A 10,139-nucleotide genomic window follows, 5' to 3' on the forward strand; every position below is an offset into this window, starting at 1 on the left:
CATTAAATAAAGTTTTTGAATGATTTATTATTGATATTAATGTGCCCATTATACACTAGAGATTACAAGAATGCATTAAATATTTAAAAGAATGGAAATAAAATATTTACAAATCATTTGAATAAATCAATATATTATTTGATTGATTTATTGGCATGGCGGGATTTCCACCGTTCTTGAGGTCATTCTTTTGGGAGATCCGCTTATATATATTATGTAATTGATATACGCTCCTGCAAAATTGACGTTCCCTAATCTATAGAAAGTTTAGAACGAAGATTCTGGAAGCAATCTCGAGTCAATGACTCTGGTAACAAATTTTCTAACTGATCTTGAGTATACAGAGATGCGACATTTGGAGGTAAAATCACGAACAAAGTGAAGGCCGAATTGAGGGCGAGTCGAGTGACACAAATGCTGTCAAACAAAATCCGCGGTGTGGGAAATGAACGAATTTTAATGTCGACAAAGAGATGATGAAGCCAAAAAACTTCTGAAGTTGTAGTGGCCAAGGCACTATACTCAGTCTCGGTGGAAGAGCGAGCAACCCCATGCTGTTTTCGTGATCGCCACGAGATAGAATTTAGACCCAAGAAAGACAACATATGCGGATGTTGATTTCTTGTCAACGAGGTCACCACCAAAGTTAGAGTTTGCGGTGAGATTAAGGGAGGAGGAGCGACAAATAAGAATCCCATGATGTAGAGTAGCCTTTAGATACTTGAACAACCTCTTAACAACATCCCAATGTGAGGCGAGAGGTGAGGCCATGTGCTGAGAAAGCTTGTTCACTGTGAAGGCAATATCAGGTCGAGTAAGAGTGAGGTACTGAAGACCGCCAATAACACTACGATATTCACTAGCATCAGATGAACCATAAATGATAGTCTATTTGGTAGAAACATGTTTAGCACCATCCAGCTTGAAGCAATATAAGAGGTCCAATGTGTAATTGTTTTGAGACAAAAATAGACCCTCCTAGCACTTAGCAACTTCAACACGAAGTACGTCAAGGGACCAAGATCCTTGACCAAAAAAGATTTCAATAGACGAGTTTGTAAGTACTAAAAATCTACACACCAATTTATAAAATTAAAATAATTATTTTGATTTATTTTTGAATAAATAAAATTAAAATAATTAACCTCACTACAAAAACCCATTTAAAACAATTAATTAGGATTAATTATTGTATTAATTAATTAAATTAATTAAAGATTAAAGCCAAAAACCAAAAAAATAAAATTATTTGGGACAAATGTTTTACTCATTTATCTATATTTTTTTTGAAAAAAATTAAGAATTAAAAACCCATCGGGGAGAAAGATACAAATAGAGATACCGTAGAGTTCGGGTCAAGGTTACGGTATCCAATATCCATTGCCATCCTTATCCTTGAACATACTAATTATTTCTCTTTCAATAATAATAAATTATTAATAAAAAAATAAAAAATATGAATAAAGAAAATATACTCGGTATTTATTAGGGACTTAAATACAATCATAGGCGGTTCATATTAAAACTATAAATACAGACTAGGTTTTGGTCGGTCGAAGACAGGCAACCCTTTTTTCTCCGCCTCCTTCAAAACCCGATCACGACGATTTCATCGTACCGGCACCGTTAACCATGAATGTTCGGCGATTCCAATATGTGATGTGGATGTTGGATCTTGCTTGTCCGAACGCACCGATCTTGCTTGTCCGATTGCACCGATCTTGCTTGTCCTATCGCGATCGGATGGTGATATTGAAGGTATTGAAGCAACGGCTTACGAGAACATCATCGCCGTTTTTAATTACACCAGAAACAGAGAAAACAGAGGATCCAGATCCTCTATTTCGGCAGCGATTCGATTTATTTGGCAGCGTTCTTTCTGATTAAAAATCTCGGTAAGGAATTCGTTGTTTAACGAAGATGTGTTATGGAAAAAGATAAGCGGCTTTCTATTCTTGTTGATTCAAGTTTTGATTCCAGATTTCCCACAAATTATGATTCGATTGTTTATAGTCTTCGTGTTCTCTCGTTTTTCTTGTTACGAATTGTGACACATTGAGTTAGATTTCTTTCTTGAATATCTTGATGTAACATGTCAATTTGATTTTGAACCGTTGCTTCTAATTTGTTAGGTAATGATGTTTTTCAAGGTTGTTTATTCGCTCGCCCAGTTTTTGATTGCCCAGTTTCTGATTGCCGTTTCGGATTTCGTCATTGTAATCAATGGAAGTCCTGCCAAGAAATCGAAGGCTCTAATACCTAAAGTCGGGACCTGTTAGAACACGATCTCAATCAAACTCTACATCGGTAAGTGATGTAACTTGAACAAAATTAAATCGGTTGAATAGAAAAGAAGGTAGAGAAAAGAACGATAAGGAAGAACAAGAAAAAAAAGAGCCAAAGGGAGAATGTTTTAACATTCAAAAAATTGTCATAAGATCTAGTTAATGTTTTTAATATTCATAACTGATTTAGTTATTTATAGTCAGAGTAAAATGATTAAGGTTGTGGATTTAGTTACTTGAACAATTTATTAACAGAAAGATTATGGATTCTCATAACTAACAATAAAGATCATTTTTAATTCTAAAAATAATAATTGAAGTATGTCTTAATTTTTTTTCCATTGAACTATCTTTTATTTTTCATGTTACAAGCGTTAATTTATATTAAATCAAAACCATATACTATTGTTGTTGTGTGTAGTAGGTTTTTGCGTAGAAATTGTGCATGGATCTGCAGTGAACCACTTCTCGCTTAAACAAATTTGATTCTCCTTTGGTAAGTTTGTTTATTTGTTTTCTGTAATTTATTATAACCACTCTAACTATTTAGATCATACAAATTTCACTATTTCAAAGGATAACAACCATTGTACTTGGTTACAATCTGTTTGAATTAAGTACAAAAAAAAATTGCAATTCTTGGAGAGGGAAAAACTTAACAACTAATCAATCTGCTTAGATGACTGAAACTTCTGTTTCATCCATTATTTCTAACCAAAATACAATTTTACCTAATTTGTTAAACACATATAATATATCTAAGAAGACAAAGAGAAACTATGGATAATTAGTTAGATTAAATTAGGTACTATAGACATTACATTCTAGACAAAAACCTCATATTATATATATATATATATATATATATTAAATTAGGTTTCATAATTATTTGAACTAATATAAGGCAATTATCATTTAACTTATGATTCTGGATTTGAGAAACATTAAATATTAAATGATTTAATCATAACTATTGAGAATATTTCATTTATGTATATTATCATGCTCAGTTGTTTTAGTCTTAAAAGTAATATGATAAGACTAAATTGTTGTCCCGTGTGTAGATAAAAACACAAAAGTTCAAAAAGAACATGAACAATAATACTTATTAAAGTTGGTTTTATAGTAACTTATGATTTTGATGGTTTTTGATTTGAGACGTACACTTATATTTGGTTTAAAATTATAAAAATATTGTATTTGAGAATAATTCAATTTTGTATATTTTCTTAAATTGTCGGTCTACTCTTTTTAAAAAAACCACATAAGCCTATTTTGTTATTCAATGCTTTTACAAACACAAAGACCATTTTGAAAAATACTATTTTGAAAAATATGAAACGATATTACTTAACTAATGTTGGCTCTATAATATCGAAATATTTTGGCTTGCGATTTTAGACTTGAAAAATATGTTAAATATTAAATTATTAAATTATTAAATTTGAGAATACCTATTTTGAGACAATCACTTAACTTGTCATTTTGGATTTGAGAAAGTATTAATTATCAAATAATTAAAACATTATGGTTGAAAATATTCAATTTTTTTTATATTCTATTGCTTCATTTTATTTGGTCTACTCTTTCCAAAATGTATCATTTAAGACTATTTTTGTTATTTGATACAGTTAAAAAAAATTCTTACTTAATTATTGTTATTTGTTTATAATATTAAACTTTTGTGACTGTTATTTTGGACTTGACAAATATATCAACTATCAAATGATTAAATTACTATGATTGAAAACACTTCAATTCTATATATTCAACAATATCACTTAATTTGTGATTTTGAATTTGAGAAATACTAAGTATTAAAAGATTAAATCACTACGATGGAGGATATTTTATTTATTCATATTCTCTTGTTTAGTGGTTTAGTCTTAAACTTAATATGATAAAACTGTAGTGTTCCTTCCTCCCACATGGATGGAAACTCAAAAGTTAAAAAAAAAAGAAAAATATTACTTACTAATATTTGTTTTATAATGATTGCTATTTTCGTGGTTTGTGGTTTGGGACATAGATTCAGTTTGACAATAGAAGCATTATATTTGAGAATAATTCATTTCTGCATATTCTCTTAACTAGTTGGTCTACTCTTTTAAAAAAGATCACATAAGCCTATTTTGTTATTCGTTGTGGTACAAACTTAAAACAACATTATGAAAAATATGAAACGATGTTACATAATTAATGTTGCCTCTATAATATCGAAATATTTTGTCTTACGATTTAACTGGAAAAATCAATTGATTAAATCACTATGTTTGAGAATACTTCATTTCTGCTTGGCCTATTTTGAGACGGTATCACTTAACTTGTGATTTTGGATTTGAAAAAATATTTATTATCAAATGATTAAATCGTTATGGTCGAGAATACTTCATTTATGCATAGTCTTTTGTTTTATTATAGTCAGACTAATTTAAAAAATAATTATCATTTAAGCTTATTTTGTTGTTATTATTGTTTTCTATAATATTGAGAATTTGTGATTGTTATTTACTTAATTAATGACTTTATTCATAAAAACAATATGATAAGACTATATCCATGCCTAACATGGATAGAAATATAACATTTATTAATGTTGGTTTTGTAGTCTTTAAATTTGCGTGGTTGTGGTTTAGGACGTAAATTTAATTTGAAATTATAAAAACATTATATTTGAAATACTTCATTTCTACATATTCGTTTAGTTAGTTGGTCTACTCTTTTCAAAAAGATCACATATGCCTATTTTTTATTCGTTGCGATTATAAACTCAAACAACATTTTGAAAAATATGAAACTATATTACATAATTAATGTTGCCTTTATAATATCAAAATATTTTGGCTTGTGATTTACTTGAAAAGATCAAATGTTTAAATCACTATGTTTGAGAATACTTCATTTCTGCATATTCTCTTGTCCTATTTTGAGACAATTTCACTTAACTTGTTATTTTGGATTTAAGAAAATAATATTTCATTTATGCATATTCTCTTGTTTTATTATAGTCGGCTTATTTTAAAAAAATAAATTTCATTTAAGTTTATGCAGTTACAAACAAAATGAACATTTTAAAAATTATGAGGCGATATTACTTGATTATTGATTATTGTTATCTCTATAATATTGAGATTTTGTGACGGTTATTTACTTAATTAGTGACTTTAGTCATAAAAAAATATGATAAGACTATATTGTTGCCTCACGTGGATAGAAATATAACAGTTCAAAAAGATTGGAAACGGTATCACTTTAATATTGGTTTATAGTGATTAAATTTTCGTGGATGTGGTTTGGGACGTAAGTTCGGTTTGAAATTATAGAAGCATTATATTTGAGAATACGTCATTTCTGCATATTCTCTTAGTTAATTGATCTACTCTTTTCAAAAAGATCACATAAGCCTATTTTGTTATTCGCTGCGGTTACAAACTCAAACAACATTTTGAAAAATATGGAACAATATTACATAATTAATGTTGGCTCTATAATATCGAAATATTTTGGCTTGTGATTTACTTGAAAGGATCCAATGTTTAAATCACTATGTTTGAGAATACTTCATTTTTACACATTCTCTTGTTTTATTTTGAGACAATATCAATATCACTTAACTTGTGATTTTGGATTTGAGAAAATATTAATTATCAAATAATTAAATAATTATGGTTTAGAATACTTAATTTCTGCATATTCTCTTATTTTATTATAGTCGGACTATTTTAAAAAATAAATATAATTTAAACTTATTTTGTTGTTCGAATTAAGTTAACAAAAAAAGGAATATTTCAAAAATTATGAGACGATATTACTTGATTATTGCTATCTATCTATAATATTGAGATTTTGTCACAATTATTCTCTTAATTGGTGACTTTAGTCGTAAAAATTATATGATAAGATTATATTATTGTCTCTTGTGAATAAAAATATAAAAGTTCAATAAATTGGAAACAATATCACTTCTAATATTGATTTTATAGTGATTAGTATTTTCGTGGCTTGTTATTTGAGGCGTAGATTCAGTTTGAAATTATAGAAACATTATATTTGAGAATAATTTAGTTCTGCACAATATTTTAATTAGTTGTTCAACTTTTTTTTCTACAAAAATTAAATAAACATATTTTATTGATCGATGCAGTTACAAATTCAAAGAAAATAATATTTTGATAAGTAGGAAACAATATTATTTAATTATTGTTGTCTCTATATATTGAATTTTTTCGGCTTGTGATTTTAAAATACTTTATTTTTATATTTTCTTGGTCTATTATAAGACAATATCAGTTAACTTGTGATTTGGACAATATAAATTTTAAGTATCAAACAATTAAAATATTATGGTTAAGAATATTTCATTTCTGCATATTCTCTCCTCAATTATGATGCAATATCAATCAATTATCAAATGATTAAATTAATATTATTGAGAAACTTCATTTTTGCATATTCTCTTGTTAGTTGATTAGCCTATATTGTTTTCCGTGTATAGAAAAACAAAGAAAAGTTCAAGAAGAATGTGAGAGTTATCACTTTACTAATGTTGGATTTATAGTAATAATATTTTTATGGCCTGTATGACTAAGAGAAATATATTTAGTTTGAGTTGATAGAAATATTATGTTTTAGACCGCTTCAATTTTGTATTTTTGGGAAATGATGCATATGGAAGAATCGGATTTGTTTGGAATTCAAAGACAGCTAAAGTTCAAAGATTTTTTTATGATGAGCGGGTCATTCTTATTAATGTTACTATCAAAGTAATTGTATCAAAATAATTGTGTTAGTTTCTTTGCGGCAGTGGGTAGAACTTAGAAGATTGATCGGTAGGTGACTTCAATGAAACAAGACAAGACTCCTATGTGAAAGAAACAAATCTTATGCTGAAATTTCATCATAAGTATGGTTGATTTTAATAATTTTATGAGAGATATATGTTGTTTTGAACTAGTCACTCAAGGTCTAACTTTGCATGGTCTTTACGAGCGAGAAGGAGAAACACTCTTCTCATGGGGATGAAGAAGATTACATTCAGGTTTCTCAACTATTTTTTAATGGAAAGTGAAGATTTTCAAACGATTATTCAAGATTGATGCTTGGCTGACTGATGTTAATGATAAAAAATGTATAATAAATGTGCAACTAGGGATGTCAGAAATTGTAATCAACGCAACTTTTTAAAAAGTAAATGAGAATCTATTGACACTAAAGTATTATGTGCTCAACTGTTTAGGAATTTTTCAAAAATAGAAAAATGTTGAAGCAGTGTAATGTTGATATATTTAAACTCATCCCCAAGGTTCTGATCCTAAAAATTTTCAAAACTTAAGACCCTATCTCTTGCTGCTTTTTGTTCTATAAAATTGTAGTTAACATCCTTATAAAATGAAAAGGTATCTCATTAGTTTAAATAAATTTGTTTTTGTCCAGGAAGAAGATTTATTCATAATGTGTTTCTTTTACAGGGATTATTTACAGGATATAATCAAAAAAATATTTCATCAAGGGGATCATTTAAAATAGATCTTAGGAAATGTTCTTATTGATACTGGTTTCCCTTTAATCAATTATATATTGAGTTTTATGGTTCACATGATGGATATTTTAAATTGAAAAAAGGGCCTAAAAAGAGTGACTCTTTATCTTCTTATTTGGTCGTGATTATGGACATGTTAGAAGGTATTATCAACCTTTTTAATAGATCTCTTTCAAATGAATTCTATTAAAACTGCAGAGAGAATGAAATGAAATTAGTAATGTCTGTTTTGCAGATGACATATTCCCTTTTGCTAGAGCTGACAGAGAATCGATTGAACTTCTATTAAGTTATGTCAGCTTCATTAAATCATCTGTAACCCATATGTGAGCTCAGCATGCTCTCTTGAATCCTCCATAATTATTTCCACCAAACTTGTCATCCTGAATTTTAGGATGCTTTAAAATAAGCTTCATGTTGTTTGAAGTTCTACTTTTGTTTTCGATTGTGAAATTTTCGAAACACTGGCTTCACTCTCTTGACCCAACCTCTAGTTCCTTCAAAATTTTCCAGACACAATTCTAGAATTTATTTTTCGAGAAAAAATATAGGATTTTTTAATGATAAGCTTTTGTTCTTTGTAGTCACATTAATTTTTATGCTTTCCATTCTTGTTGGTTGTTATTTGTCAGCTTTGTATATGGTCGGCGAAATATTCCATCTTCAACTGCGTTCTCTTTGTTCTCTTCTTGCATGAAGATGATGATGCTCATTTGGGTTCTTCCTCAATTTTTTGACAGGTATATTTCTTGATTCAAATTTTGCTTCCAGATTTGTCACAAATTGTGACTGCATTGTTTATAGTCTTCGAGTTAAGTCTTGTTGTTATCTCATTTTTCTTTCTATAAAATTGTGACACATTCAGTTAGATTTGTTGAATATCTTGATGTTGATGTAACATGTAAATTTGTTTTTTTTTCAACGGTGGCTTTTAATTTGTTTGGCTTGAATCCTTTCAAGCCTCTTTACTCGCTTTGAATGCTTTCATTGGTGGTTTGATATTTTGTCATTATAACCAATGGAAGTTCTTCAAGAGAATTAAAGGCTCTTTAATACCTAAAGACCATGATCTAACCTATAAATCAGTAAGTAACATAACTTAGAACAAAATTGAATCAGAATAAGAAATCATGTTTCTTTAATTAGTTGATCAATGAAACTCTTTCTTGACGGAAAATGGATGAAGGTTCGCCCCATTGCACCTAAAACATTATTTGGTTTAAGGGTTTTTTTTGAGGCAAACTGATATTATTTTTTTGATATGATCGAGATTTTTCATTTGGTATAAAAATTAGTTTCTGCATCAATATCCCCAAATTGTAGTATAATGTTCTGCTTCATTTGAGAATGTTTTGTTTCTGATTTTTTACCAAAATGACAAATGTATCTTTTTCATATTCATATCCTATTGCCCTGTTGCGCTAAGAGAACCTATGAGTGCACTGTTCATAGTTGCAGTCTGGGTTTGATATACTATCAGCCAAGCAAAAGGGCAATAATGGAGATACATCTGCCACCCAGTATGAAGATTACACGAAAAAAATCCAATTCAGGTTCATACCACAATTCACGTTCATACCCTTTATTTACTAGTCAATTTTCAGATAGATTTATGCCTTGCTTTTGTATTCTCACTACTGAAAGTGGTTTCTTTATCAAAACTAGTATTTATGTTCAACTTTTTATTTTCTTTATTATGTTACCATTCAGAATTAAAAATATCAATACACTCCTCCACCACCGAATCCTCCACGTCTCTTTTCCGGTCGGTCGGAGCTTTGCGCCAGTTAAGAGGAGAAGTGTGATCGGAGAGTGAAATCCACCACCTGACTACCGTTCCTTCCAAATCATCCTCAGGTCGGTCAGTTCTTCTCATCTCATTTCATTTCTAATAATTAATGGCTCACACAAACCCTAATTTCCCAAAATTTTTTACCCCATTTGATCAATCAATGTATTCGAGTCAATCAATAACCATCTTTCTTTAATTAGTTGATCAATGAAACTCTTTCTTGACGGAAAATGGATAAGGCTCGCCCCATTGCACCTCAAAACATTATTTGGTTTAAGGGTTTTTTTTGGGGCAAACTGATATTATTTTTTGGATATGATCGAGATTTTTCATTTGGTATAAGAATTAGTTTCTGCATCAATATCCCCAAATTGTAGTATAATGTTCTGCTTCATTTGAGAATGTTTTGTTTCTAATTTTTTACCAAAATGACAAATGTATCTTTTTCATATTCATATCCTGCTGCTGCGCTAAGAGAACCTATGAGTGCACTGTTCATAGTTGCAGTCTGGGTTTGATGTAC

The 10,139-nt window shown here is 29.2% G+C and overlaps 1 long non-coding RNA gene across 4 annotated transcripts; it reads left to right on the plus strand.

Moving 5' to 3' along the window:
• Positions 1-1,554: 1,554 nt before the first annotated feature.
• Positions 1,555-8,544, plus strand: LOC124917860. Of its 4 annotated transcripts, XR_007097265.1 has the most exons (5): positions 1,555-1,895; positions 2,133-2,307; positions 2,710-2,781; positions 7,754-7,967; positions 8,060-8,544. It is a non-coding gene; the product is annotated as an uncharacterized LOC124917860 (long non-coding RNA). The 4 variants fall into 4 exon arrangements; XR_007097266.1 differs by lacking the exon at positions 7,754-7,967 and having other exon boundaries at positions 2,707-2,781; XR_007097264.1 differs by lacking the exon at positions 7,754-7,967.
• The last annotated feature ends 1,595 nt before the right edge of the window (positions 8,545-10,139 follow it).

The sequence above is a fragment of the Impatiens glandulifera genome, unplaced genomic scaffold (genome assembly GCF_907164915.1).
Source record: "Impatiens glandulifera unplaced genomic scaffold, dImpGla2.1, whole genome shotgun sequence".
NCBI classification, from domain to species: domain Eukaryota; kingdom Viridiplantae; phylum Streptophyta; class Magnoliopsida; order Ericales; family Balsaminaceae; genus Impatiens; species Impatiens glandulifera.